Genomic DNA, 25626 nt, shown 5'->3' on the forward strand with positions numbered 1-25626 from the left:
GCTCTTCAGGAATCCACATGCAAGGGAGCAGCCACCCGGCAACCCCAAAACAATAAGCCCTCTCTGATAATAAACCCAAGGCCATATTTCGTGGGACAAAAGAAAATAAGACCCTGTCATATTTCCGGGAAACATATTATAAGATCACCTCTTCTTGTTGGGATTAATGGACAGACAACTAAAAAAGAGCCACAGATAAATATTTTTATATCTAGTGGTATCTTGGTACTCATCATTAATTGGTTCTGGCAGGCGTGTTGAGTACTAAAAACAAGGAGTAGCAAACAATTTTTTCCTGTAAGGAATAATGTAGAGAGCCAAGGCAGCTGACACAGACAAGTTCTAGCTTTTGCATTGAGTACCAAATAAACAATGAGTACCGGACAAAATGCATTGAGTACCAAATTTGATGAATTTCAAAGCAATTGAATACCAAGGTACCACTGTATTATCACTGCTGCAAGACTATTATATGCACAAAAATGAAAAGACTTTGAAATATCCACAATAGAAGAATGGTTGATGAAGATGATAAAAGTAAGGACGATGACAAAATTAACTTACAGGCTTAGAAAAGATCAACTATTACATTTATTAGTGATTGGAAAACCTTTATGGATTTTTTTTTCTAAAAAAATAAAAAGAACTTGTGATTTATGAGCTGGTCAATTAAAAAGGAAAGCTTATGGAAGATAGAAATTATGATGTATCCTTAGAGAGAGAGGTAAAATATAAATGCATTTATAGCCATAGTCAAGAAGATTGGAAGCTACTTCTTTAAAATCTTTTCTTCTGTTTTTTCTTTCTCTACTTTCTTTCTCTACTTTCACATTCACTATTCTTCTGTATTTCCCTGTTTCTTTTTTAATATTTGTATTGCATTTATCATTAATCTTTTAAAATAGCAATTACATTTAAAAAGTTTATTATCACTATTTTTTCCTTTATGCCCATCCTTCACTCACATGGAAAAATAGGCAGAAAATCATTATACAGCTTGTCCTCACTAAGCAACTCCCTTATTCATCAATATTAACTTACTAACAATGCTAGAAGTTTACATTGGACATGCTAATATGAGGAAATATACCTCATGACGACAGAAATGGTTGCATTCATATAGAAGGAAAGCATTAATGTGGTGTCTCAGATACGGGTCAACTGGATCAAACGTGTGGACTTGGTGTTTGAAATGCCAACCATAAAAAAGTTGTAGTGCTCGATCCACTAATGCACATCCTGGAAAGGTAGCCAACTCTCACATAAACCAAATTCAAATGTTTGTACTAGTGGTAAAATCCAGTTGCTATGAAAGCAGGTTTTATTAATTTGGCAATAAGCAGATCACTTTTGGAAGATATGATCTTCTTTTCTTCTCCATTTTTATGTAGTTCAAGTGGAACAGCAAATCCCAGAATTCCCAGCCAGCAGACCTCATAGACACTTTTGGAATTATAATTTAGGCTAGCACATTTCAAGGCCCAAATTACTATACTTGTTATCATACCCTATGTCAGTGGTTTCTAATCTTTGATCTAGGAATCACAGGTAGTCTACAAAAATTCTATAGGTAAGTGTCTGGTGACAGCAAATAAATAAATTTAAATATCTCATACGGACACTATTCTTTCATAAAATCTCATGCCAGTTTCCTTTTTCAAAAAAATTGGACAGTTTAAAGAAAAAATATAGACAAGTACAAAAGATAACATGAAAAGAATAAATTAATATAATACCGATGAAAAAGTTAGGGATTTAAAAATGCCATATATCATATGTATTTCTAATATATTGTAAATTAGTTATAAATAGGTAAATTTTATGTATACAATTACGCATACAAACACACACTATCACCGTGATGGCGAACCTATGGCACACATGCCACAGGTAACATGCAGTCATTTCTGAGGGCACGCAAAGCGTTGCCCTGTCAGCTCCAGCGCATGTATGTGGTGGCCGGCTGATTTTCGGCCTATGATTTTCAGATGTGACTTCTGGTTTGCTCATAGGGTTGTTTTTTGTCCTCCGGAGCCTTCAGGGAATCCTCCTGAAGGCCCCTGAAGGCTCCGGATGGCTAAAACCGGCCTTACGAGAAAACCAGAAGTCTGTTCCCAAACTTCTGGTTTGCCCATAGGGCCAGTTTTTTACACTACAGAGGCTTCAGGGAAGCTCCTGAAGCCTCTGGAGGGTCTCTGGGAAGGTGAGGGAGGCTGTTTTAGCCCTCCCCAGGCTCCTATAAAGCCTCTGGAGCTTGGGGAAGGTGAAAAAAAGCATGCAAAAAATGGGGGGGAGCACTGGTTGTGCATGCATGCATGCTGGGGTCGTGCGCATAGCATTATGGGTGTGGCACGCCCACACATGCCCACCCGTGCTCCCCCCGTTTTTGGCATGTGAGCCACAAAAGGTTCGCCATCACTGTCATAGAGCCTTATCTAACACCTCTGTCTCCTGTCTTCCAGGTGGATTCCTGATAGAGGGGAGCTGCCTGTTGAACCTCGGCCTGAGGACTTGCCATACCTGAGGCAACAAGGAGGCAGCAGGTCACTGGTGATGGGCCTACCTTTGATGATGCCGCATGGCCATCAGATCTGCGCTGCTCAGCTAACTGGTCCCAGTGGCCTTCTGCAGCAGCCACATGCCGGCTGCTGGACTATTCCCAACAATAAGGCCGCACCACCCAGCTCTCAGCGGATCAGTCCTGGCGGCCTCCGCAGCAGCCATCTTCCACCTGCTGGGCCATCTCGAATGTCGAGGATTTTGCCACCAGTTGGGCATCGACGGCTCGACATACACTGCCCAATGCCGGATGGTGGCTACTAAAGGGCATGGGTAGCCAGACGAAAGGGGGTGGGGCCCAGAGACTTGAAAAGGCACTGAGAGGCAGATGCTCCCAGGGCTGACTTTACAAGGAACTTGTTACCTACTCATTGCATTCTGAGGCTCCGGCCTATTTGTGGGGATTAAAGTGGAGTTTTGCCACATTTGTGTGCATGTCCTGGCTCTTTTTGCTCCTACCAGGGCCTGCCAAGACTGGCTGAGAGATCGATTTATTCACCCAATCCTGTGCCAGCGAATGATCTCTCCCAGTGGCTTCATGTAGATATTAAATAGGAGGGGGACAGGACCAAGCCCTGCGGCACCCCATATTTAAGGGGCCTAGGGGTCGACCTCTGTCCTCCGACCAACACCGACTGCGACCTGCCGGAGAGGTAAGAGGAGAACCACTATAAAACAGTGGCTCCCACTCCCACCTCTTCCAGTCGTCGCAGAAGGATACCATGGTCGATGGTATCGAAGGCCGCTGAGAGGTCAAGGAGCACCAGGATAGAGGAATGTCCTCTATCCCTGGCCCGCCAGAGATCATCGGTCAGTACCCAGGCCTGAAACCGGACTGAAAGGAGTCTAGATAATCTGCTCCATCCAAGGTCCGTCGGAGCTGAAGGGCCACCACCTTCTCAACAACCTTCCCCCAAAAAGGGAGGTTGGAGACTGGATGATAGTTTTTGAGGATAGCTGGGTCCAGAGAAGGCTTCTTAAGGAGGGGGTCTTACTACCGCTTCCTTCAAAGGTTGTGGGAAAGATCCCTCCTGCAGAGATGTGTTCCTCTGGAGCCAGCCTCGTGTTACCTCCCTGCTGGTCTAGACCAACCAGGAGGGACAGGGGTCCAGTAAACAGGTGGAGGCACTCATTGCTCCCATGGCCTTGTCCACTTCCTCAGGGGTGACAAGCTGGAACTCATTCCAATAAATCTGATCAAGGCCCTCCCTCGGCATCTCCGCTGGTACTGTTCAAGTGGAGTCAAGGTCCGTCTGAATCTGAGTGATTTTGTCTGACAGAAACTGAGCAAATTCCTCAGCCCTTCCCTGTAAGGGTTCCCCCGCATCCTCCCCTTTCAGAATCTCTGCCCACCCTTCAGCCGAGTGCTGCACTTCCCTTCTCGAACCCCGTGGGCTGGAATTAAAAGGTAAGGCCAACAATTTTGGCCTGTAGATACATTCTGGAGGCAGGTGAGGTGAAAAATGGGGAACACAGATGTACCAGGAGGCCAAAAAATGGGCAAAAAAGGCCCAGTTTTGGCCAAAAAACGAGCCATTTTTACCTATTTTTGCCCTGCAGAATGCTTCTGGAAGTGGGGGGTGGGGTGAAAAACAAGGTGCAGGTTGGTGCAGAAGGCCAAAAAAATGGGTTTTGTGCCCTGCAGAATGCTTCTTGAGGTGGGGTATGTGTGAAAAACAAGGCACATAGTTGCTCCAGGAGGCAAAAATGGCCCATTTTTCACCTCCCCTGCCACCAGGAGAGAGAGGGGGAGGGGAATGAGGGAGAGAGCAAGAGGGAGGGAGGGAAGGAGAGATTTCCCAAGCTCCTTGGGGCTGAGAAGAATTGCTGCAAAACTTAGTTTCTTGAAGTGTTGTTGTTTAGAATCCTAAACAACTGAAAAAATGATATAGTAAAAAGAAAAGGCAACCAAAAGAACAGCATGCCAACAGAAGCAAATAAAACAGCCCCAGGAGCAAAACAAATTAAAGTTTAATTTGTGTGAATTGTGCAATTGATTGTTAAATTGGCCATGCCCACCTAGTCACATGACCTAGCCACGCCTACCCAGTCACATGACCACCCAGTTACACCCACCCAGCAACCCCATTTCCCACCCATTCTGGGCAGCGGAGATTGGAATGGGTAGAAATGGGGCACGTGGAGGCCAAAAACAGTGTACGCAGAGGCCAAAATTGGGATGCAGAGACCAAAAATGGGGCACACAAAGAGGGCAAAAGGCAATGGCAATCCTTGCAATTTGAAACAGTTGATGGTCTGGAGGCCGATCTCATCAATAATCAACTGCTTGTGCTAATCAGGCTGTGCTGAAGTTGAAACTGAAACAGGTTATTCACTGTTTGCTGCAAGGAGGCAAATTGCTGGGACGCAGAGGCCTAAGTATGGGGGCCAGCAGGTGGGCGGGGCTACATTCGGTGTATAAGATGCATCCAAATTTACATCCTCTTTTAGGAGGGAAACTGCGTTTTATATGTCGAAAAATATGATAAATGGGAGTTCTATAACCATACATTCCAGCTTCTGCCCTGGTGGCTGATCGGTACACCAGAATTATTCTGTTTAAATGCCTGCTTTCTCATAAACAAGTACCTAGTCTGTCACATTCTGGCAGTCACATGGAAGAAACCAATAGAGAGACAAATATGTTTGATGCAAATTTTTTATCTCTCTCTGGTAATCAAGTGTTAACCGGCACTGAATGACAATGATACAAAGGTAAGCAAATCCAAGTCAGTTCTAACCAAGTTAACACCATCACCATATATATGTATATCATTACCCCACCCAGTTCCACTCACACATCCACCCAGATGACACCCCTAACCACCAGCACCAATCACCATGACCCTAGTCACCCTCAGCCACATTCCCATTCAGTGTCATCCTTGCCTCCTTCCTATCAGCAGCACCTAAGTAGAAGAGTTACATCAGAGTAGGCAGTTGCACCCGAGTAGAAGTTACTTCAGAGTAGGCTCTGAAGTGCAGCTGTTGTCCAGGAGGCACACCTGCAGAGTTGTGAGGGAAGCCATCAGTGGTGGGTTCCAGATCCCATTGCAACTGGTACAGTTGCAACAGGCCTGGCATCCACCACATGCACAGTGCATGTAAGCATTCTTACCTCTTGCGAGGCCTCCGCGACGCTCCAGCTGCTCAGCGGAGCATCACACAGGCTCCGTGCGCTCCGTGCATGGAAGCACAGAAGACCTCAAATACATGTTTGGGCGGGAGGCAGCTTTAGTTCTACCGGATTAATTACTCTGACGTTTGGGAATGGACCTATAAACTTCAGACCCAGCTTATGGCAGGGCACTTTAAGGTCTATATACTTGGTAGATAAAATTACCTTATCCCCGACTTGAAACTTTGGTTGTGGACTATGTTTCTTGTCGGCGTGTCTCTTGTAAGTTTTTGCTGCTACCTGCAATGCTTTTCGGACATTTTCTCACACTGGGTGCATGTAGTCTACCCATTCCTTTATGGTTCCGTGATCAGCAGTGGCTTGGGGACATTCAGGTATAGCCATAAAATCAAACCCATTCAGAATACAACCTCATTGCAACCTCAGCAAATGGCAGTAGATCCACCCAGTCAGTTTGCTGATATTGCACATAACAACGGAGATACTGTTCTATTGCAGCGTTAGCCTCTCTGCTGTGCCATTGGTAGATGGATGGAACACAGAACTCAAACCTTGAAAGGACCCCACCCCCCTCAGGAAACTGTGCCAACATTGAGCAGTAAACTGTATCCCAGGATCCGAGATTATATGTTTAGGTACACTGTGTAACCAGTAAATATGTGCTAGGAATAGTTTGGCCAACTTTTTAGCTGACGGGAGCCCTGGGCAGGCGATGAAATGAGCCTATTTCGAGAACAAATCAACTACTGTCCAGATAACGGTATTCTCCCTGCTCTCCGGCAGCTCCACAACAAAATCCATTGTTATTTCTTCCCAGGGCTGGGTGGGCTTTGCTACTTGTTGTAACAAGCCAGGAGGCTTTCCCGGTCGGCTTTTCATAGTTGCACAAATGTTACAACCATGAACATATTCCTCAATATCCCGCTTCATCTTGGGTTACCCAAACTGCCAGCTTGTCAAGTGCAGTGTCTTCAGGAATCCATAACGTCCTGCTACCCGTGCATCACGACAACGCTATCCTTTGTTCGGTTGGAATATATATTTATGACCCTTTCCAGGCTAAACCATCTCTTTTGGTTAGAGTCTGCTGATTCACCTGGAACCAAGGGTCTAGTGGAATGCATCTCTAATAGACTATGTGATATCAGCTGGAGGCTCTCTGCAATTGAATGCTGGCCACTAAAGCTATATTTGCCGACTGGGGAAACATAACCTGGATGGTCTGCTCTTGATCACTATTAAATTGTGGCTTCCGTGACAAGGCGTCTGCAATAAAATTTCACCCACCAGGAATATATTTCAGCTGGAAGTTAAACCTATGGAAGTAGAGTATCCAGTGTACCTGCTTGGGCAACAACTTCCGGGGAGACTGTAGAGCAGGGGTGTCCAAACTTTTTGCAAGGAGGGCCAGATTTGGTGAGGTGAAAATGTGTGGGGCCAACCATTCAGCCTGACAGTCTTTGAACCATTAACACTAAATGCAAATGAACTATTTTATGAAAGACTAAACAAATAACTCTGGTGGGGAGAAGAGACTGCGGGCCAATCGAAATTTGAAAATGGGCTGCAATTGGCCCCAGGGCCGGACTTTGGACATGTCTGCTGTAGAGCGTCCAGGTTCTTATGGTCAGTCCATACCTTGAAGGAGACCATAGCCCCCTCGAGTAAATGTCTCCACGTAAGCAGCGCCCATCGCACCACAAAAGCCTTCTTTTCCCATACAGCCCATTGTTGTTCTGTGTCAGTTTGCGGGAGGTATAGGCACATGGCTGCAGCTCTCCTTTTTCATTTAGTTGGAGTAAGAAAGCTCCCACTGCTGCATTGCTCCCATCTGCCTGCACTATAAATTTCCAGGCTGGATCAGGATGTCTCAATATTGGCTCATGTGCGAACAATTCCTTCCAACGTTTCAAACCATATTCCACTGTAAGTGTTGACTTGGACGAGACTTTCCAGCAAGGTGTCTTATTTTCAATAGATCAGTAAGGGGTAAAGCCACCTTGGCGAATGATGGTATGAACTGACGGTAGAAGTTGGCAAACCCCAAGAAGTATGTTAGATGCAGTACTTTAACATACAATTGGGCGAGAACTTTTCTTGCCAATCTAATGTGTTGATCCATGGTTTTCGTGTAAATTAAAATATTGTCCAGGTAAATGAGTACACCTTTATAGAGATATTCATGCAGTACCTCGTTTATTAACTGCATGAACACCACCAGTGCCCCCTGTAACCCGAATAGCATCACCCGATATTGGTAGCTCCCCAGGGGACAATTAAAAGCTGTCTTCCACTCATCCCCTTCTCGAAACCTGATATGGTAATAAGCCTCCCTCAGATCTAACTTAGTGAAAATCACTCCTTTGGCTAAATGGGCCAGCATATCCTTTATGAGTGGCAGCGGATACATATGCTCTACACGGACTCCGTTTATACCCCGAAAATCTAGACATAAACGCAGACCACCGTCCTTTTTTCCCTCTGAATAAAACAGGGGAAGCAATAGGGATCTTGCTGGCTGTATAAAACCCGTGCCAAGTCCTTGTCAATATATTGTCTCATCTCCTCTAAGACTTTGGGTGTCATAGAGTACATCCTTGGCTTGGGGAGCTTGGCTCCTGGCACTATTTCTATAGCACAGTCAGTAAAACGATGTGGAGGGGGGGGACATTGCACTCTTTTTCACTAAAAACCTCAACTAAATTGGCATACTCCTCTGGGACCCCTACTAACTGGTCCACACCCTTCATCATCTCTACCTCCTGCTGCTGACCATTCCCCGTGAGCCATCTTCCCGTGCCTAGCTGTACATATGGCGATGGTTCAGGATCCACTCCATATATGCGGACAACAACTCCTCCACCATATAAGGGGCCACCACTTATCCAGCCATGCAAGGTTGAGTATCACGGTTTCCGTCATCTGTGGTACTATGATAAACCGGATTAACTCCCAGTGCTCCCCAAGCTCAAGTCTTATTTTCTCCATAATCTGGGTAGCTGGCACCTCCCCCCCCCCGGAACACTGACCCATCTAATTGTGCAAACCATAGGGGACGGGACAGGTTTTGAACTTTTATCCCCAGCTCCCTCACCATACTTAGACTTATGAGGCAACAAGTACTCCCAGGATCAATTAAGGCATCATATGTCCAATGTCTCTGAGCACTGAGAATAACAGGCATCCAGAAGGGTTTTATTAGCATATACACCATAGGGTCATTTTCACCCTCTTCATCATTCTCACACCCTTCCACTGGAGGGCTTGAGTATGTTATATCTTGAGAGTTGTCAACTGCCACTGTGGAGTTTTCAGTGGCAGCTTGCTGAACACCCCAAGACTTCTTTGGAGTTTTCCTCATGGTTTTCTGGGCTATACTAGATGGAACCGGGCTCACCTGGACTGGCTCAGGCCATGCGGCTGGGGTTGTAGTATTGCAGTCTGCCACTCTGTACTCCTTGACCTCTCAGCGGCTTTCGATACCATCGACCATGGTATCCTTCTGCGACGGTTGCAGGAGGTGGGAGGCACCGTTTTACGGTGGTTCTCCTCCTACCTCTCGGACAGGTCGCAGTCGGTGTTGGTCGGAGGGCAGAGGTCGACCCCAAGGCCCCTCAACTATGGGGTGCTGCAGAGTTCGGTCCTGTCCCCCTTCCTATTCAACATCTATATGAAGCCACTGGGTGAGATCATACGCCGACACAGGATTAAGTACCACAAATATGCGGACGATACGCAACTGTATCTGTCCGCCCCGTGCCAACTCGGCGAAGCAGTAGAAGTGATGTGCCACTGCCTGGAGGCTGTTAGGGTCTGGATGGGAGCAAACAAGTTGGCACTCAATCCAGACAAGACCGAGTGGCTTCTGATGTTCCCTCTCAAAGATTGGCCAAGTATTCCATCTCTCAGGCTGGGGGGTGAAATTATACGCCCCTCAGAGAGGGTCCACAATTTGGGAGTCCTCCTGGATCCCCAGCTGACTTTAGAACACCATCTGTCGGCTGTGACCAGGGGGACCTTTGCCCAGGTTCGCCTGGTGCACCAATTGCGACCCTACCTGGATCGGGAGGCCCTTCAGACAGTCACTCACGCCCTTGTGACCTCAAGACTGGATTACTGTAACGCACTCTACATGGGGCTGCCCTTGAAGAGTGTTCGAAGACTTCAGTTAGTCCAGAATGCAGCCGCGCGAGCGATTGTGGGTGCACCTAGGTACACCCACGTCACACCTATCCTCCGTGAGCTGCACTGGCTACCCATTAGTCTCCAGACCCGCTTCAAGGTGCTGGTCGTCACCTATAAAGCCCTACATGGCATCGGACCTGGGTACCTGAGAGACCGCCTCCTGCCGATTACCTCCCTTAGACCGATCAGATCTCACAGGTTAGGTCTCCTCCGGATTCCATCTGCCAGCCAATTTTCGGCTGGCGATCCCCCGGGGGAGAGCTTTCTCTGTTGCAGCTCCAGCCCTCTGGAATGACCTCCCCGTGGAGATCCGGACCCTTACTACTCTCCCGGCCTTCTGCAAAGCCACCAAGTCCTGGCTGCTCCAGCAGGCTGGGGGGCTTGTGAAATATCCAGCCCCACGGTAATTGTGAATGTTGCGTATTTTTAAAGTGTTGTTTTGTCTATTTATCCCCTTCCCTTGTTTATTGTAAGCCGCCCGGAGTCCTCCGGGAGTGGGTGGCATACAAGACCAAATAAACTAAACTAAACTAAACTAAACTAAACTAAATTGTGAAAGGTCAAACAGCCTGTGCTCAATTCAAAGTTCCAAAGTCCTCACCATCAAAATCAGCTCTTTCATTTTCTTTGTTTGTGCCAAATAAGCATTCTTTCCGGTAGAGATGTAAATGTAACCTTTAACTCCATAGAGACTCAAAATGCAAATTGTAGCAAGGGAGCAGGGGACGGTGTATCTTAAGTTCTGTTGAATCAAGCTTTTTCAGCTCTTGATTTCGTTTCCTTTGTTACTGCTTGGTGAGTTCTTCTTCTGGTAGGTGCCTCTGCTTCTTAGGGTTTTTTTTTCAGTCAGATATCTTAAATCCTAAATGCAGTCTTTAATCTTCAACTCCACAGGAGCACCGAATACAAATTGTAGCAGAGAAGCAGGTGAGGGGTGGAGGTATTCTTCTTCAATTTTAAGTCATAGATTTTTTTTTCCTCTCCTCCCCTTCAGCTCCTTCGTAAGGTTTCCATGGAGTGTGGAATTTATCAATTACCTGCTATTAAAGTCTTTCCAGGTTTCAAATTCAACTAGATAAAAGATTCCCCCCCCCCCCCGGATATTGCTGAAATATCCAATCCTTCTTTTAATTCCACTTCCTAAGCTAGATAAATAGTCCGTTCTCTTTGGGCTTTAATGTTTCTAAACCACCATCTTTTTTCCTTTTCTCTTTGTTTTACTACAGTTCCCAATTTCTCTGTTAATGCTATTTTATGTTTGAATTCTCTCCCAATAACAACTCCACTCTTACTCTATCAGTGGGTTTTAAATCTTCTCACCCAGTCTTGTCACTTCGTCCAGCCATTGCTTCTGCACTCATGCTTAGCCCAGTTGCCTCCAACTTTGTGGCAGACATTTTGCAATGTCTGTCTCCCCCACCGCCAGGTCAGAAAGCTAGTCTTTGGCTTTCAAGGAATCAGTTTCTTCCCTTTTGGCCGTTGGAGATGCCACTCTTTTTTCACTTTCTCTTCAAGAAGGCTCTGGTCTGAAAGACCCCTCACCAATGGTTTGTCAGCCTGGATTTCACGGGCCCCTTAGGACCGCTTTTCAAGTCTGTCTTGTTGCAGCGCTAACCAGAAGTCTCTCAAAGATGTTTATCAAACACATTTACCACCTACACGGAGTACCCAGGAGAATCATCTCTGACCGCAGAGTTCAATTCACCACCAAATTCTGGAGGGAGTTCCTGAGGTCCATTGAGTCCACACAAGAACTAAGCCTTCATCCAAGCATGAACAGAGCAGCGGAATGTGTAAAAGCAAAGGTTGAACAATATATCTATTGTTATGTGGATAACCAGCAAGACAATTGGTTGGACCTGCTACCATTCACTGAAGTAGCATATAACAAAGCTGTCCACAGTAACACTGGATTAACTCATTTCAAGTTACCAGCAGCATGGAATTTGTTCCCATGCCTGAACTGCCCAGAGAACCACCCCTTTTCCATGTCTCTGACTGAATGGATGGACACTCTTAAAAAGGGGTGGGAGAATACGAAAAAAGCTCTGGCAGAAGCAGAATAATACAAGAAACAAGCTGACAAACACTGGTCGCTTCAACCCCCCTCAAATGTGGGGGATAAAGTTTTCTTGTCTACCAAATATATACGATTAAGAATACCTAGGACCAAAATTTTTAGGTCTCTTCTCAATAGTGAAAATAATTAACCCAGTTGCAGTTCAGCTCAGTCTGCCCAGAATTCTAGGGAAAATCCACCCAGTCTTTCAGTGTAACTTGTGAAAACTGTGATTGGGTCTAATCTAAGACCACAGACCCAACCACCCCCTCCTGAAAAAAAATTAGACTCTAGATGGTATAGAGGTTGTTTGCAATATTTAGTGCATTGGAAGGGGTACCCTTTGTCTGAAGCTAGATGGGTGAAAAGTTGGAGTGTAAGGGCTGACAAGTTAGTAAAACAATTCCACGATAAATTCCCCTATAAGCAATAGTAGTAGCAATAGCAATAGCAGTAGACTTATATACCGCTTCATAGGCCTTTCAGGCCTCTCTAAGCGGTTTACAGAGAGTCAGCATATTGCCCCCAACAATCTGGGTCCTCATTTTACCCACCTCGGAAGGATGGAAGGCTGAGTCAACCCTGAGCCGGTGAGATTTGAACCGCTGACCTGCTGATCTAGCAGTAGCCTGCAGTGCTGCATTTAACCACTGCGCCACCTTGGCTCTATAAGCCAAAGCCCCGCCCCCCAGGGGGAAGAGGTGATTAGTTATGCTTATGTTAACCCCCTATATTATTCTCTTTTCTTCTGAGGGGAGGCTGCCTGTCATGCCTACAGCCATCTTTTCTTTTGGATCTTTGGCCTGCCACACTTTCTATTATGCTACTATGGATTTTCTATTGTGGGAAAATGGGAGGGAAGATTGTACGGAGTTAGATGCTATGTAGCCATAACAAAATTCTTTCTGGAAAGCCAAGGCCATCCTTTGTCTTTCACCTCTGCACCTGACCCAAACTGGATGGGTGGAACTGCCAGTATGGCAGTGGAAGATTGGACCATGTGGTGGACTTGTGGGTGTGGGGGCAAGATCTTGAACTTTCAACTGGGTGGGGAAAACTGGGATTTCAGATTTGGGTTTTCCCAGATGTGCCAACATGGCTCTGAATAAATTGGATCTTTGAGCAATACTTTGCCAAGGACTCTGATTTACTTTTGGATGATATTTGGAACCCTGACAATAATTGGAGTTCAGCACAAAGGGTCATGCTGACCCTTTGTAGTGTAAAGTGACTTAAAGGAATGCTTTAGGAGATGGGGGCTTCTTCTTAGGTGTGGTATGCATTGTTTAGATGGGTATAAATTGTGTAGCTTGAAAACTGCTTTTTGCTCTCCTCAATCCATTTGAGAAGGGTCTAGGAGGCCGCGATTGGAACCACTTTTTCATTTCTCTTCAATAAACATTTGAATTGTGAACCAGACTTGTCTTTGCATTGTGAGTACAAAAATTGGGGTTCTACATCTCACAGAACCATTGCATTAAATCAACCCATTCTATTGTCAGGCCTGCAGCTTTATTTTGGATCTCTGGCCTGCCACACTTTCTATTTTTCTACTATGCCTTTTTCTATTGCGGGAAAATGGGAGGGGATTGTACGGAGTTACTTACTGTGTAGCCAAAACAAAATTCTTTCTAGAAAGCCAAGGTCATCCTTTGTCTCTGCACCTCTGCACCTGACCAGAACTGGATAGGTGGAACTGCCAGCATGGCAGTGGGAGATTGGACCATGTGATGGACTTGTGGGTGTGGGGGCAAGATCTTGAACTTTCAACTAGGTGGAGATAACCTGGAAGCTTTCAGATTCAGGTTTTCCCAGATGTGTGAACATGGCTCTCTTAATAAATTGGAACTTTGAGCAATACTTTGCCTTGGATTTTGATTTACTTTTGGATGCTATTTGGAATCCTGACATCTATATCTTCAGGGATTATGATATCACTATCTCCTAGGACTGTGTTCAAGTGAGGTTGATCTGATTCAATGCCCCAATATATAGTTTATATGGGAAGCAATCCTTTGCACATTTCCACAATCACAGTGTCCAATTATTCCCCACAGGCGTGTATCAGTTCACAATCACAACAATAATTCAGTGATAGAGTTACAATCACAGAACCAACACAATCTGTAGAGTGCGAAGTTGTACAGCTTCTTTTTGGATCTTCAGATGGAATAAGAGAGGCCACCACTTAGACTGGAAAGACCAAAAGGTTGCTACTCCTGCAACAGGAAAAGTCACAAACAACCCATTCATACTACAATGACCACATCCGTTTTTGGGAATGTTTATTCTCAGTGGGTCTTCTCCAGGAATCACTTTCCACTCTTTAACTTCTTCCACTGGTCCTTTTACACGTGTGTAGTGGTCCACTCTTTGTCTTTATTGGGACTGCTGTTTCAGTAGTCAGCAGGACTTGGTAGGACCTGTCCTATGCTTGGCTAAGTTTTTCCTCACATCAGGACCCAACCACCAGGCTGGAACTTATGAACAGAAAATTTGAGAGGTAGAGTTTGAGCTAGTTGTCCTTTGTTTCTGAGGTAAGATAAAGAAGAGGAGAGGCCAAGAATACAGTTCTTTACAGTCATATCTTTAGTTTTATATTGTGGAATTTCCCCCATTCTGCCCAAGTGTGGTAATCCAAACATCATTTCAGAAGGTAAAATACCAGTAACTCTTTTTGGGCAAGTTCGAAGTCTGAGCAAGGCCAAGTGTAAAGATTTGGTTCACACCATACACGATTTTGCATTCCATGGAACATAACATTCCCACTGCCTCTATGATTGATTGAAGAGCTTTTGCAGTAAAATGAGTCCTCTGGTTGTTGTCTACAGCTTCATCTACTCTATATCTAGATATAATCTATTCCAATATAATTTTGGTGACTACTGCTGCAGCGGCACTCATGGCTGGATAAGCCTCAACCCATCCAGTCAACTGACCCACTATAAATATTTAAGTCACCCCACTTGAGGTAGTTTAATAAAATGAACTCAAATGCATTGAAATAGTCTCACACTAAAGTTGCCCTCCCTTTTCTTTGTGTAGAACTTATTTACTGTTTTACATACTATATATTTTTCACATATTCATCTCAATCCACAGCATCCATAAGCTTCTACAAACAAGTCACATCATACCTTAGTTCTCCAATGACTACCCTGATGTACTATGTCCAAAATAAACATTTGCATCAGGTACTACCCATTTACCTTCTCCACTTCACACTTTCACTAACTCCTTTTTCTCATCTAACATTAAACATTCAGCTCCTTCTGCCACTGCCATCCTGGCCAATATCCGATCATCCTAGCTTGATTCAAGCAAACATCAGTGGTTAATACTAAATAATTTTGTTCCATAAGCATACTCTCATATTTCAAAATCTGTAAGGGCTCCTCTCCTAAATTAAGAAAATGAAGACTCTTGAAATGGATTATTTCAAAAGGAACCTTTAATTAAGAAGGATGGAAACCATTAGAGGCAAAGCAACATCTGAATCCCTTAGGCAATGCAGGTAAGGGGCATACCTCTGTTGATGATAGTCCTAGTCAGAGCCCCTGAAAGAAGAAGAGGGCCTACGGTAGGAAGACGGGCGTCTGTCCAGCTTCTTGGCGTTTGAGGGAAGAACCTTCTTTTTGTTTTTATTCTCAACTAGAATGGAGTCAAGGGACGCTCCAAAGAGATTTGGGCCCGAGAAAGGGGTCGCTGCCAGATTCCATTTGGAGTTATTGTCCATCTACCAATTGCAGAGCCAAAGCAGGCTCCTGGCCATTACAGAGGTGGAAAGGACCCTGGACGCGAACTTAATGGAGTCCAGGGTGGCGTCCACCGAGAACTGGGTGGCAGAGATTATTTTGGTGAGGTCTTAGTGAAGACACTCATCCTGGATTGGAATACGATCCTGGAGTTGACGAAGCCGCATGACCGTCGTGCGGTTGAAATATGACGCTGCTGCAGCCGCTTTAATGGCCCAGACGGAAGCAGTGAAGTTTTTATGTAACGTGAGCTCTGCCCGCTTGTCCTCTGGCTTCAACCTATCCGCCACATCCCCAGAGACCACCGTGGATGTGCTTGCCAACAAAACTACAGGGGCATCTACCGTGGGGAGTTGTAAGGCCTTGACAAAGGCCTGTTCCATATTGTAGTAGCGCTTATCATTTCCCCCCGGGTTAGGTAAGGATGAAGGTCTGACCCACTGATTCTGAACCACTTCAAGGAAAAGCGGAGAACCTCCTCCTTATCCGTGTTGGGATTTATGAACATGGCTAAATTCGGATCCCTGTGTTGGGAAACTGGGGGAGCCCCCGTACCAATCTGGGTGGTCTTCTTGGCCTTGTGCAGCATAGGCTTGAAGGCTGGGGGAGGGAACACACCTGGAAAGGCAGGGGCATCAGCAATAGCAATAGCAATAGCAGTAGACTTATATACCGCTTCATAGGCCTTTCAGGCCTCTCTAAGCGGTTTACAGAGAGTCAGCATATTGCCCCCAACAATCTGGGTCCTCATTTTACCCACCTCGGAAGGATGGAAGGCTGAGTCAACCCTGAGCCGGTGAGATTTGAACCGCTGACCTGCTGATCTAGCAGTAGCCTGCAGTGCTGCATTTAACCACTGCGCCACCTTGGCTCCTCAGGAGGGGCAGCATCTTCATCCTCTGAGAACCCCAGGTCCGGGTGTGCAGCCTCCCCCAAAATGGAACCCTCACTGACCACCGAAGGGGAAGGGGGCCTAGCACTGTCTTGTCTGGTGGAAAAAGAGGACCTACGTCTGGGTTCTGCTGCCGGCCTAGGTCCCCCACGCGATTCATCTCTCTGAGACAGACCAGAAGAAATGCCCCTATATATAGGAAGGGAAATAAGTCTCCTAATACTATCTGGTAATTGCTCCAATTCCTCCAGCTCCTCCTCTGAAGGGCCACAAGGAGGCCCCCTGGGTGCCAGTTGTGCAGCGGGCAAGAAATCACGAGACCCCCCCTCCCCTGGATCCTCCAGGTCATGCCTATGGACCTGGGCGATATGGATGGAGATGGGGAAGTCGCCTCCCTCCTGTTTCTGGCAGGTGAACTGGAGGGACAAGAGGGGCTAAACCCCCTGGCTGGGGAACCAGAGACTTGAGACCTGGTTTCAATGGGGGAATCTGGATCTACTGTGGGAAGCAGGCCTAGAAGCCTGAGCCATTTTTTCTGCCCTGGCCACCTGCTTCTCCAGGGCCTTCTGGCGCCGTGACTCGTCCCTGGCAGTGGCCCTGGAAGGGCGTTGGTCAGCTGAGGGCCTGGGGGCCGCTGCCCTGGGTCTAAGCCCCCCCTGGGACTCCTCCACCATATCCCCCTGGGCCTTGTCTGAAACTGAAGAGGCCATGCTTCACTCACGTGTCTTCAGGCCTCTGTACCTCTTTGTTCTGTGGGCTCGTGTGCTGCTGGTGTTGCAGGGATCGCGAACAGTTCAGGCCTATCAGGCCACTTTCCAAAATGGCCACGACATGTGGAGACGATCCCGACTACAAGAAGGGCTCTAAGGGGGCTACCCTCGCAACGAGCCTGGGTCCTCCAACCCTCATGCTGACCAGAAACACCACTCCGAAAGCCTCCGTGCAGTCAGCATTCCTCCCGGCTTCTCCTGCGCATGGCAAGCCTCTAGGCCTAAGGAAACTGCTGCACGCATGCTCTGCTTGCTGCCCGCACTGCCAAACAGCTGATCCAAGCGGCGCCAAAAAGCGCAATTTCCACGAAGGAAACTGCTGCCGCTACTGCTGTCTCCAGCTGCCTGATGCTAGCTTTTAAGCCGCGGGCCCTTCGCACAGCTCAGAAACGGCCTCCGCTGATCGCGGAGGGAAATAACCCCCCTTCGGAGGCAAATCCAAATTGTTTAGCAAATTTAGGATTTCCAATTAAGCCAAATCAATTGCAAATTTATCTCAAATACTTCAGAAGCACTCAAATCTCTAATAACCTCGCTTGGAGCCAAGTGACTGGACCAAAAGACTGAGGGAAACTGGGAGCCAGAAGGAAAAGGAGGTGATATTAAAGAAAAATCCCTCAGTCTCTGGATCAATCAGGCTGTCACAAGCCCAGTTGTAACCCCTCCCACCGGAGCTACAGGAGAACAAGGAGTGTTGGCACAAACACCTCCATTGGAGTTTCCAGTCCACAAATTCCAAATCGGTGACTGGGTGCTGATCCGAAGGTGGAAAGAGGAGAAACTTACACCCATGGGAAGAAACTTTCCAGGTGCTATTGAAATCTGAAACACCTGTCTGAACAGCAGAAAAAAACTGGACTCACTATACCAGAGTGAAAAGACCAGTGGATAATAATTTTGTAAATAATAGATAGAGTGGGAAAGCATTCCTCAAGCCGACCCCCTGAAACTAACCCTTAGAAGGCAATAGAATATAAGTAACCACTGCGGATGTGTTGGTTCTGTGACTGTAAGTGCTGGTACGAGTGCTACTGCTGCCCCAGTACATGGAGACTGTAAGGAAGAGTGTGGCTTGCCATTATTGAGGATCTAATCCCAGAATGACGAGCCTTTTCCAAGTGTTGGTGTTACTGGAACTTTTTTGAACTTTACAGGGGCTGTGTATTTTAGATGGCCAAAGCCATTGGACAATAAATAACCAGGCTCTACACTATCGGGAGTCTGAGGCCCCTAAGAACTTGAGCTGTTATAACCTATCATCCTTATACTGCAATCAGTTAAAGGAAATTAGGCAAACATTGCACCAGAGTTGTAAGGACCAGCAGAACCTAAGGTTATGTAACAACATCCAAGGGGTAAAATGTAAGCGAGGAAGGACCAACAGAAAACAGAAAAGAGATAAGCAAATGATGATGTTAGCAGTGGTAACTGAACATACTGCAATTTTGAAATATGAAAACGCTTAAGAAATTGGGGAGAGTTTGGAACTTTTTAATAAGTAAGTTTTATTTTTGAAGATGGTTAAAGAATAGAAAGGGTAGGGAATGCTAAAATTTAAAAATAAAAGCCTCTGACTGGGGATTATCTGGGGATTAAAACTGCAACTGCACAGGGGCAGGAAGGGGCGGGAAGAGGCTTAATGTATTCTTAATAGGCACCTCAGATTAGTTGTAACCCCTGAGGACCTATCCAATGGGACCAAAGGGGAGGGAAAGGGGTGCCGTGTTAGGGACCGGGTATAAAACCCTTACTTTTGAATTCAGGAATGTGTTCTTGAGCCTAGAATTTACAGTTGAAGTCTTGCTCAAGCTCACCGCACTTTGCAAACTGCTTTTTGTTTTCTTTTATTTTTGTAAATAAAATTCTTTTCTTACCGATACAAGTTTTTGTAAGGATTTATTTCCAACAGTAAGAGCGGATGTGCTGGTTTAAAAATGGTTTCAGACACACACCACCCTGATGCTTGTCCATTCATCTCTGTAACTACTTAATGCTGTTAGATAAGAATTAGAAAATCCCAATCCTGCAGTTCTAGCTTGTTTGGATATTACCATAATCTGTAAACACCAGAGTGATTTGAGAGGCTTAAATAAAAAAGGAATTCTCTTTCTTACTTCTTTCCTTTTTTAGAGGTTGTGCTAAACATTGAAGAATGGATATAACTAATAACTAAATGTATTTAATGCACAAACATTCATATTTGCAATGGGTTAACACCCAACAACTTTTTGCCATTGTTTTCTCAAACAGCCCCCAAGTTTCCTGAGGCAAAGAGGGTTGAAGAGAGACAAAAACTATTTAAAAAATAAATATATAAATTTAGATTCTAAATCCAATGTACGCCTACCAGAGACTTACAGCCATTGTCACCTTAGGACTTGCCTCAAAAATAGAAATGTATAGAAATGAACTCTTAGTGTTTAATCAAAATGTAATAAGGCTAAATTAACAGCTATAAAACATGTTCTTGGCAGATTTATTGTATTGCTATGCAAATAAAGTTGACTTACTCTGTTAAGAGGAAAACAATGATGATATTGAATAAACGCTGGAAACCTATCTTGTTAAATAAATGGTTTCCTGGTTTACTGCAGCTCTGGAAAAACTGTTAAAAAAAAAACTCACCTACACATTCTGAATGAGCTTTCTAGTTCTCAGATTCACTGTCATGCCCCCAGGTAAGATTCACACTTGAAATGCAGATTCATTTTCTGGGAAAATTTGGACATAATGATAGGTTTCTTTATGAGGCACAAGTTACGATTACTGAATATACAGAATCTCATTTGGAATCTAGGTGTTCCTTTAAAATAATAATAGGTATGAAAACAGCTGATCTAATTTTCTGGTAGTTTGATGTGGTCCTTTTGTGATAAGGAGGTTAGACTGATTTTGAAAAACTTGGGGGTTATGGGGTTATTTTTTAACAGTGATATGTTAGAATTTACATTGCCATCTTTTACCTCTAATTCAAAAATGACAGGAAAATATAATTGTTTTCAGCAAACATGGTTATATGGGAATTTGTGCCCTGACAAAATGTATTCTTCACAAGTTGCACTTTAAGTCAAATAAATAACAAGTGTATTCTGCAATTCTGTTTTTGAGTTATACTTCCTGATTAAGATGCATCTAAACTGAAACCACAAAACTCAATCCACGATGGTTTCAGAATTTCTTCTCTTTCAGTCTGTGTCATAACAACACCCCACTAATTGTCAACCCCTCCCCCATCATGGCTGATCTCAAAATCAAAGCAGGTCAAGTCTGATTAGTGTTTACTTTGAAGAAAACCAAGCTAGATTTTGAAGTTTTAAGGAAATCTAAATAACCCAACAATGGAATAGTAAACCTCATCTATACTGTTGCTAAGAAAAATATGAATATATCCATGAGGTTGCTAACAGTTGAGCTTAGACTGAAAAAGAATCTCTCCTTAAATTCACTCCAATGCCGTGGAAAGGAACAGCTATCTATTGAATTATCTATTGGATAAGCCATTCGATTATCTACAAAATAGATGGTTTATTTTATTTTTATTTTTTGATATTGATCATTATTATCGATTTCATGGAGCATTTTCCTCAATTTCTGCACTGAAGAAGAATTCCATTTAGGAGTAAACAATTGCGCAATACCAAGAATGCTTAAGTGCACACAAAGAACACACATTCAGATATGAAAACATGTTTTTAGCAGTACAGAATGTAAAAAACAGAATGCTTATAAAAAGGCAGCATTTAGCACCTGCACTACTTTATATGTAAAATTAGAGACAAAAAGATATAATTCTAAACATAAAGGGCTGATCAAAAATTATTTTGACAATATTACAGCCCATTGCTTCACGATGGCAAACATCTATCAGGAATTCAAAACTCTAGTGTGGAAAGCCAGACCTCCAAATATTGTTTTCTAAGGTGCTGAGGAAAACATATACAGTTGTAGTTCATTTTAAAGTGAGATGTGTGCTCTGATGACCAAATGGCCAATTACATCTATATGTAGCTGACTTGTAACTGTACATAGGGAACTTCCATTTCAAGGCAATTGTTTTTTCTGAAATGGACATATTATGACAAAAAAATCTAGAATTGTCTGGAATAGATAGTTGATCTATTCAGGGGTGGGTTGCTACCGGCATTACTGCCAGTTCGGCGCGCAAAAATGTGTGTGTATGCATTTACACCTAAAAGGGTCTGCGCATGCACAGAAAATAAGAAAAAAGGGGGGGGATTACATTTCTGCAATTAGATTGTTCTGCGCATAGCAAAAATAAAGATGGTGCCACTGACAATAGAACCGGTTCTACCTACTTGGCCGAACCGGGTCAAACCGGTAGGAATCCACCATTGGATCTATTGCTAATTATTTCTGCTCAATTTAAATGTAATTGCATTGACTGGGCTACCATATGTAGAATGGCTTTCAAAGAAGATACTTAGGAGAAGACAACCTTGGATACATTTTACACTGGAATTAGTAGAGTTGAGAAACAGAAAGCCAGATGAAACAACCCATGCTTTTTCTCCCCTCTTATTTTGTTGTCATTGACAGATTGCATTGACGTCTGGTGAGTAGTCACTGTGAATTAAGCATTTCTGAAGAAGCTACTTCAGATGGCCATTAAAAATCAATCCGGATAAAAGAGAGATCTTAAGATCACCCATGTGAACTCTGGAAAGCTGCTTCTCATGAGTAAACTGTAGGAACTGAAGTTTTTGTGATTAGCTTATGAGCCCTTGACTTGGAGTTGAGGGGGTCCAATTAAGCTCATAGCTGCAATGTAGTTTATTATGTGGACATAACATTCTGCCAAACCTCAATTCTTAATAAGATTTAAAGTTTAAGTTAAAGATTTAAGTTAATTATAAGAATCCTTCCTATGTTAAATATTCTTTTGAATTCCTAAAAAAAACCATGAAGGTTTTGAAGGTTGCACATTAAAGGGAATCAGAAGGAAATAAGATTACAATTAAAGGAGAACATTTACGCTTGACTTTCTAACAGAGAATAGAGCAAAATACTTTAACATCAGAGATATATGTGGAAAATGGTCCAGATTGTGGTTGAAAGATTTTATGGAAGAGGAATGGGATTTACCAGACAAGACATTCATTTGAATGTGAATTTAAAAATGACAAGCTACAAGAATAAGTATTTCTGCTTTCTTAACTGTCAATCATTCCAGAAAAAGCTGGTAAAAACTAGAACCATTGATATTAATTTTATTTTTATTATTTTACAAGAAAAAAGTATTAGAAGAAAAAAGAATTAGAAAAACTAATACATTTTGAAATTCAAAATTATTTATCAATAACATAGATTTGAATTTAGGGTAAACATCTAGAAGACAAAAATCCCATTAATTTGATTGCTGAACCATCATAACAGATTGATACTAAAGTATGAGATCTAAATTATTTCTTTACTCTAGGCCAGAAGTCTTTGCACTTTTGAAATTTAATTTAATTTTAAGTTAACCAAACTGGTTAACTGGTCATAACTATTCTTAATCAATGTATGCATTGCATTTAAATGTATAGGTTTTATGCAATTTTGGAGAGAATTTCCTTGCACTTTCCCTGAAGTATCTGATAACATATAATTATTTTTAATCCTTTTAAAAGCATTTTTCAGTCTAATGAAAGATCCAGAAAAAACAAAATGTTTATTTCAGCTAGTACTGTCAAATTCAATGGCTTGCAGTTCTTATTAGTAGAAAAAAAAAACACAATTGCTTCATTCTTTCCAAAATGCAAAATATCTACTAGCCTTGGATAAAAATGAATGAAAATGTACTATTGGTTTTTTGTGTTGTTTACGTAAAGGACAGGCGGTTAATCTGTTAGGAATTTGCTGATGAATGCTAGTCTTACTTAGCATAGGAAGCATTTCATGTCTACCAAAAATCTAGGTCACAATTGAACATATTTCATTAAAAGTATTACTTTCATATTCAGAAGTTTATTGAAAACTGCATTATTAATTTATTAATGTACCCAGCAGATTCAATTAATCAAATGTACTAAAGTAAACACATCGGCATTTTAATTGCCTCAACATATTCTCTACCAAAATTAAAAATAAAATATAACTCTTTAGCTGTCTATTTAATATACACAGGAAACTTTGCAGACATCTCTCTCTCTCTCTCTCTCTCTCTCTCTCTCTCTCTCTCTCTCTCTCTCTCTCTCTCTCTCTCTCTCTCTCTCTCTCTCTCTCTCTCTCTCTCTCTCTCTCTCTCTCTCTCTCTCTCTCTCTCTCTCTCTATATATATATATATATATATATATATATATATATATATATAAAATAGTATGTTTCTTAATAGTTTTGCTGTCAGTCATCAGTGACTGTTATGGTTGTATCAGTTGCAAACAATACCATCTACCTTAATTTGTGTTAGGTGGACATACACTGGATTTTTCTGAATAAACAAACAAGTAACAACTTACATTATTAATTATAGTCAGATTTATCTTTTTTTACCTTTATGTAGTCTGTTGTGACATAGGTTTTTGATTCATATAGTATCTTCTCCTTTTACTATGAAGTCATCTCACCATGTAATTTTGACAATCTTTTTTCCCCAGTTGTTGCAATTACTCTACCTACCATTCTAGCTGATCCAGACAATTTCAGACTGATTTTTTTCCTCTGTTTACCAAGCATTTCTCTCTCCCTCCAACCTTTTTCACTTCAGTACATATTGATTGCAAAATTGTATGAATGTCAACATAGACATCCAGTAAGTTATACAACTTACTCTTATAGAATTATGTGTAGGCCTACAATCTACAGATAATTATAGATATCTCCAGCAGTTCAATTACATACATAGAGTAAATTCTTCGTCCTTTTTTTCTTACTGGGTTCATTAAGAATTTATGTTCTTTGATTTATTGGTTCATCTTGATTGTGATACCTCAAATTCCTTACTTTACACTTCGACATATTTTCAGTATTATATTTCATTACTTCTTTTTCTCATTCTGGTTCATGGTTTAGCAATTAGTGTCAGAAAAACACCATCCAAAAAGCAGAGAGCGGATGTTTTTATTCATAATATTTGTATAGGTTGGCTAGTATTTATAAATGAAAATATAAAAAGAATGACTGTAACCTAAATATAAATTCGTGCCATCATAGGACAAACTATGATCACTTTATCAGCGACAATCCTTGACTGTTCTATGATTAAATTAAAATAGATTTGGGAAAGATGGCCATTCCATCAGGGCATCCCTACCACCAAGCACACCTGAATTCCAAAGTTTCTAGAACAAGTGATCCTGTGGAGTTGTGGTGCCTCAACGTTCTGTAGAACATCATTGCTATCCTGGATGTCTGCGAGATATTCGGGAGCACCGTTCTCAAAAGAACGCTAAACCCTGGCCTGCTCCCTAAATTTGCTGAAATGACTGATGCTTCCGTGCTAGGCTTGGGCAACCTCTCCCACTCTTTGGAATCAAATTTAATTATTCTCCGACACTGCGTGAACCCTCCTTTTTAGACGGCAAATACAGGTTTCAAAAATAAGCAGCGCCACGTTACTAGAAGGCCCTGTGGTAAAGGGTTTATTGGGTTAGATGATTATGAAATCATAAGGACGCTACTCTTTGCTAAAGGATCGCGCGCAAAGGACAGAGTTTTGTTTGTTAAGCGCGAAAGAAATTGTGAACATCCGTGTTCTCTTCCCATTCCATTTAATACATAGCTTCATGTGGAATCTCTGGGCTGAGAAGCTCCCTATGAATGACTGGGTCTTGCAAAGTGATCATCCTTTCTGGAAAGCTTACCTCGTATTATGATGGTGCAGGAACCAGTGATTCATGGCAAGTCCAAGAAAAGATGCGAGTCTGGATTGCGCCTTGGACTTTACCGCGTCGCTCGCCTTTCCCAGCCGCCATGCATGTCCCTTTGCACAGGCTTGGTCTACGTTTGAAGTTTGAGGTCTGAAGCAACTGGAAAGGCGGAGGCGGTAGCGGCAGACCGGCGCTCTGGCCGTGCACTCAACCCTCCCTGGGCATTTGCTCTACCGCCTCCGCCCACTTCTTGACGGCGGATTGGCTCGTAGCGCCCGAGCAGACGCCTTTGGATTGGAAGAGCGGCCCAAGCGCAGACGATCCTGGCGATTAATTGAGCTACAAATACTCAGTTCTCGAAGAGATCGAAGCGTGTAGATTTCCTCGTTGCCGCTGGCCACTTTCCTTTATCAAGGGGCCAATACATGCCGTGCCATCAAGCTAAAGGAAGTGGAGGCG

The 25626-nt window shown here is 43.4% G+C and overlaps 1 protein-coding gene across 2 annotated transcripts in view; it reads right to left on the reverse strand.

Moving 5' to 3' along the window:
- Nucleotides 1-25378, reverse strand: part of LOC148042223 (amphoterin-induced protein 2-like) — a 35942-nt gene extending 10564 nt beyond the window's left edge. The window contains exon 1 of one of the 2 annotated variants that reach the window (XR_015695253.1): nucleotides 25162-25172. The gene's annotated coding sequence lies outside the window, so the exon portion shown is untranslated. Of the gene's footprint in view, nucleotides 1-25161 lie in introns of both variants that reach the window. The other variant, XM_087703124.1, reaches the window with a different exon arrangement.
- Nucleotides 25379-25626: the final 248 nt, after the last annotated feature.

This window comes from Thamnophis sirtalis, unplaced genomic scaffold (assembly GCF_051295495.1).
Source record: "Thamnophis sirtalis isolate CommonGarterSnake01/CBP01778 unplaced genomic scaffold, rThaSir2_p1.2 scaffold_24, whole genome shotgun sequence".
NCBI lineage: Eukaryota > Metazoa > Chordata > Lepidosauria > Squamata > Natricidae > Thamnophis > Thamnophis sirtalis.